Raw genomic sequence first — 6,000 nt, forward strand, 5'->3', positions numbered from 1 at the left:
GCGTTGCTCCAGGTAACGCCGGCTTCCTCTGGACTGCTCCTGTTACATTCTTTGTAAACATCTTTTAAATTAAAATCGCTCACCATATTTTTGAGCAGTCCAGAGGTCTTATCGTAATTTCTGCTTGTAGCACTTGTAAGCCGGCGTTCCCCTCTCAGGATACAGTTAAAATCACCTGCGAGGATAAAAGGCTCAGTTGTGTTAATAAAAAGAGGTAAAACTTCTAGCATTTCTGCCCTCTCATTTTTATCAGGTGAGCCATAAAAATTTAAAAACTGCCATTTCACACCGTCAATAAAAGCCTTAACCAATAAAATACGTCCTGGTAAGATTTCTTGAATAAAATCAATTAAAACGTTTCCCTTAAATAGAATGGCGACCCCTGCTGATCTGGACTCGTTTGATCCAGACCAGACGGATGGACCATATTTCCAATCTTCTTTATATTTGGTGTACTTCATCGTATGGGGAATACCGCACTCCTGCAGGAAAAAAACAGAGGCTGCCAGGCAAGATAAAAAATTGAAGAGAGCAACCCTTCTTACTTTAGACTTGGCGCCCCTCACGTTGAGGGATATTCCCTTTAGTTCAGACATTGTGGAGTTTTGAATGCGTATTTGATTTTAAAATAATAAATAGTAGCGGTATTTTAAAATCACACATTTTCTCCACCAGCAATACCAAATATCTCACTTGGGCTCAGATACCCGCCCCCGTCCGAATCATTTGTCAGGAGGGAGAACGAAGGAGAGGAACTACCTTCGCTGAGGGTAACGCCAGCAACCAAACTTCTGCGTACGGGGAGCCCAAACTCATTCGGATCCCCCTGGGTCTCAAACGGTTGACCGTCTAGGTCGGGTGGGTCCCCTAGGGGGCTCGCACCTCCCCCCTGGGACCGTGCAGGCCCTTCTGGAGGGGGAGGTTGCGCACAAGGTGGGGTGTCAGTTTCCACGGGGGGAACAGTGCCCGCCCTCCTCACCAGTCGCGGCGAGGAGGGGGTTCTAGGAGGAGCCGCATCGTTTTTCACCGTTGTGTCCATCTGCTCCTCCCCTGTCTCCCCCCTACTGACTCTGGCTTGCCTCCCTTTTTTACGGGGACCCACCGGCACCTCGTCCTCTTCCTCCGACGAGGATGCCAGAGACCCAGGGCTTGGAGCAGGCCCGGCACCCCCTGAGCAACCAGCCTTCTGGGATGCCTCAGTTTTTCCGGCCTGCTCCTTTTCCGCCTTCCGCTTAGTCTGCCGCTTTTCCTTCGCACTGGGCTCCCCTTTATCCTCCAAGGTTGCTGGCTGCGAGGTACCTGTTTTGGCTCCAGTCCCTCGCACCTTTGAAGCCCAGGTACCTCTCTCCTCTTTCGTGTGGCTGGTCTGTTCCTCTCCCTGGGGACGGGTTTGGTCCGCTGGTGGAGCACGTGGGGGCGCTCCGGGTTGCTCATCTTCTTCGCCTCGGTACCTATAGGGGCAAGAAAAATACAGATGACCAGTTTTCTGACAAAAGTTACATTTTTTTTCTCCTGTGCATTCTCTAATTGTGTGCTCTTTGCTTCCGCAGTTCCTGCAGGTGACATCGCAGTTGTAACTGGTATGCCCATAGGTACCGCAGGCCCTGCAGAAGTTTGGCATCCCTGAGAAGTAGAGGTCGCCATTCACTGTTCCAATTTTAAAACGAGCCGGTGGGAGTCTCGTATTTTGGGTGGAGGGGTCCTTTATCAAAGTCACTAAGTACTTCCACTTGACGGTCCACACACCGCACTCGTTCATAACTCTCCCCATAAGCTTGATGTTCTTGAAGTAGGCAGCTAAGAATGCTGCCACTTCCTGGTCCTTCACATATGGGGAATACATCTTAATCACCACGAGTTTGGTTACCTCAAAAGCATGCTCTATTACCTGGACTCCCAAAGACGTGAGTTGAACTTTTTCCCTCTCAGCTTTGTCCATAGCATCACGGAGGATACCTTCTCCAACAAAAGTTATGTCAAAAACTCCACGCCTTGGGTAATCCTGGATCGCCAAAATTTCATGCTTGCGGACCGCCAGCAACTTCTCGAGGATTTCGTATACGAGGAACTTGACACCTCGTGGACCGCCTCCACCCTCTGCCAAGATGACTCTAGCAGAGTTTCGCAGCCGGGCGTATACCGGCACCGCATCGGGTTCGCCTGCCATTAGCGTGGCCAGGTCGAACCGCGCAGCTTTCGCTGCGCCCCTTGACGTACAGAGACCAAGGGGCTGGGGGGATCGCAACTCGTTGCTCAGGACTAAGCCTCTCTCCCAAATAGCAGCACGGGGGTGAAGTCCAGGCGAACCTGGACGATCCCCCGAGGCCGAGAGAGAGGGTACCTGAGCACCTTCTGACTAAAAACCTCCTGTATAAATACACTTGGTCTTAGCCAAAAGGCCGAGAAGCGATAACCCGAACGTGCCGCGCGTTGACCGAGCCTGCCCAATACTGCTGTTCACCCCTTGCAGCGATTCAGCCTACTCCTAGGCAATTCCATGGGGCCCTGCAGGCTCACACACACTCACAGCTACGCGGGAGGTGAATAAAGGCCGGAGAGGAAGCAAGACAGGATTTGCTTCTTTTGCTTGCACCACAATGCAGTGCTGAAAGAGGAGGAATCGACATAAAAACGCCTTCCTGGCAACGCCCAAATGCCCTCCTGCCGTGCAAACACTGGCAGCAGCAGCAGCAGCAGCAGCAGCAGTAAGTGCATGCCCACTGCCACCCCTTCTCCTTTCACACCTTGTATCAGCTTTAATCCAGTCCAGTGCTGCCTGCTGAGCAGCACTGACCAACACTGCCTGGGCCCAGGCTTTTATCTCTGAGGCCCCATTATGATGTCAGAAAGCTGCCTCTGGCTCCTGAGGTCTCCACTATGACACGTGCAAAGTTCCGTCTGAACTTTATATAAGACGGTGCGGCTCAGTCAGTCACTCAGTGTTGCCTGAGAGGGCAACACTGCAACAGCCGGCCCCCAGGCTGTCTTTTTTTTGCACAGCTAGTTGCCTCCAGGAGGCCACAAGAGGGAGACAAGGGACTGCAAAATGGAAAATAGGCATCCACCAACTTTACAGACAACTTGTTCTCCTTGCTCCTACAACCTCCATCCTTGCACAGTTTGTTATTCTTCCAGGTAACATAGTAACAAATCCAAATTGCTGCTCTCTTTGTAGGCAAGCAAGGGTTTGTTGCAACTGCAATTCTTACTTCTTCTTGAAATGTAGGGACCACAGTACATTCCATCACATCCATCTAGTGTACACAGGTAGGTCCATTGTGACGGGCAGGCGGGCGGGCTGGCTGCTTTAATGGCTGTTTGCTGTTCCCCTACTCCACTCCACTATTTGACTATGGTGCTGCATCAATCAGTGGCTGGCTCAGGTGCAGCTCTTTAACCTACCTAGGAGGGAGGGCGGAGAGAAGACAAGGAAGGTGAATGAGCTGTTCCAATGTGAAATGCCGGAAACACAGAAACACAGACAACACAAAACAAGAGGTGGCAATGTATTAATTAATTGCATTTAATAAATTAGCTCATTATCACACATGACTGTACAAATGCATTGTCCAACAGGTGTTGAAATAATGGGATTAAAAGGGAAGATCCCATCCGAAAGACAAAAACAATGGCAAACACAAAAAGCACTTTTGGAATCTGATTTTAGTAAACACATAAGGAAAGGGTGCACCGGTCCTGGAAATACTGCAATACCAGGTCAATGCGTGGAGTGGACAGAGCAAGCTCTATTTCCATCTCCCTGTTCTAAAAATCCATTTAATATATGGTCCCCAGATAGGGGACGTATCAGATATTAAACTGATAAGAACAGATTTTTTTTTTAAGTTGGCTACCCCCTCGCGGGGGTGTCAATGATTTATTACTTAAAATTCAAAAAATATTTACAATGAATTACAGCTTTTTACAATGAATTACAGTAATAAAATCAATTTACATAAAAACACATAAAAAGGGGACATGGTGGCAAATTCTTATATATTGGAGTTCCATTCTTTTACAAACCATTTATTTGAAAGGGTGGCATTTCTTTTTTTATCTAATAAATAATAAATGTACATCTCGCTAAAACAAAGACCTAAAACATCGTCAACAGATAAAACATCGTGCTTAAAAATCAGGATGTTCCTGGCCTTCCACAGAGCTTCTTTTACGCAGTTCATCGTCTTCCATGCAATAGTCTTTTGGTTCGCGGTTGGGCATCCAAAGAGTCCATATAAAATCATTTCGTAAGTCAAGTCCTTTAGGTCTGCCATCTTCTTCATTAGAGGGAATATCTTTATCCAAATATGTTTAGTAAAATCGCAAGTCCAAAAAATATGACGCACGGTCTCCTCAGCCTGGCAGCCTTCCCTCGGACAGATGGCAGACCTCGCGAATCCTCTCCTGAATTGGAATGCCCGGCATGGAAGACATTGATGAACGCAGCTCCAGGCCAGGTCCATCTGTGTATTAAAAAGATAAAACACATTAACCATTTTGAAGATAAAAGCACAGCGTTCATTATTAAAATTTTCAATATTAGTGACGACTTCATTTCCTCTTATGTCTTTTATAAGTTTCTTACTGTTTATCATGTCATTAAAATTTTTCCCTTTAAAATTAAACAAGGCCACTATTTTCTCTAAAATCACGTAATTTGCTGGTAGATTAAAAGCATAAGGTGAGGTTAAAACAATTTCAAACCACCCCATCCTTCGCATAAAAAACCCAGTATTAAAACGTAGAAAATAAGACCAATGATGTTGTTTAAAAAGAGAATTAAGACAGAAACAAAAGTACTTGATTAAAAGAAACCTATTAAAATCTGGAAAGTCTTTGCCACCCTTTGGTTTGATTTTCATTACCGTCTCACGTTTAAGTTTCTCCATTCTGGAACTCCAAAAGAAGGTAAAACAAGCTTTAGTAATTTTTCTTAATAAAACCGTGGGAGGAGGGAAAACCATGCTTAAGTATAAAAGCAAAGGTAAAATTATCATTTTAATTATTAAAATTTTTCCCTCCATGGTAAGCTTCCTCATGTTCCACATGCATATTTTTTGATTTACCTTCTGCGCCACCATGTCCCAACTGATAAAACCATTGTCGTACCCACTGAAGGAGACACCTAAAATTTTAATATTATCAGACACAGGAACCGGTATATCTCTAAGAGCCATGCTTCCTATGTTTAAAATATGACTCTTGCTGAAGTTTACTTTAAAACCGGAAGCACAGCAATAAAACTCGATTTGCCTAAGGGTTCTCTGAAGCGACAGGGCGTCCCTACATAAAACCGCCACATCATCCATGTACCCCACTGCTTTGGCCTCTACGCCGCCTCCCCCGGGCAGGGGGACTCCACGGATACACTTATCGCGGCGAATTGCGCATAACAGAGGCTCCAATGCACATATAAAAAGCAGTGGGGACAAGGGACACCCCTGCTTCACCCCAGAGTTTAAAAATACGTCCTGTGTCTTAAAACCATTCACTAAAATTTTGCTGGTGCATTCTCTGTAAAAGGCTTTAATAGATAATAAAAATCCTTCAGGTATACCCATACGTTCTAAAACCTTAAAAAGATAAAAATGAGAGACACGGTCGAACGCCTTCTCAAAGTCTATAGATAAAATGGCTAATTTAACTTTTCTAGACCTCGTGTCCTCAATCACGTCTTTTATTAGGTTTAAATTATCCCAGATGCTGCGGCCTGGCACCCCACACACCTGGTCAGAGTGTATAATGTGGGGTATTATGGCTTTTAATCTATTTGCACATATTTTAGCCATAATTTTATAGTCGCTATTTAGAAGGGTTATTGGTCTCCAATTCTTTAAAACTGCGATGTCACCCGTCTTATACAGCAGGGAGACCTCACCCTTCCGCCAGGACTTAGGCAGCATCTTGGAATTAAAAACATCAGAAAAAAGGTTAAAAAGATCCTCTTTTAAAATGTCATAAAATTTTACATAAAACTCACTGGGTATACCGTCCGGTCCG

General features: G+C 45.6%; 1 pseudogene; it reads right to left on the reverse strand.

Annotated features, from left to right (window-relative positions):
* Positions 1–3,680: 3,680 nt before the first annotated feature.
* LOC142721790 (U2 spliceosomal RNA) lies at positions 3,681–3,902 on the reverse strand (annotated as a pseudogene).
* Positions 3,903–6,000: the final 2,098 nt, after the last annotated feature.

This window comes from Rhinoderma darwinii, unplaced genomic scaffold (genome assembly GCF_050947455.1).
Source record: "Rhinoderma darwinii isolate aRhiDar2 unplaced genomic scaffold, aRhiDar2.hap1 Scaffold_518, whole genome shotgun sequence".
Taxonomy (NCBI): Eukaryota; Metazoa; Chordata; class Amphibia; order Anura; family Rhinodermatidae; genus Rhinoderma; species Rhinoderma darwinii.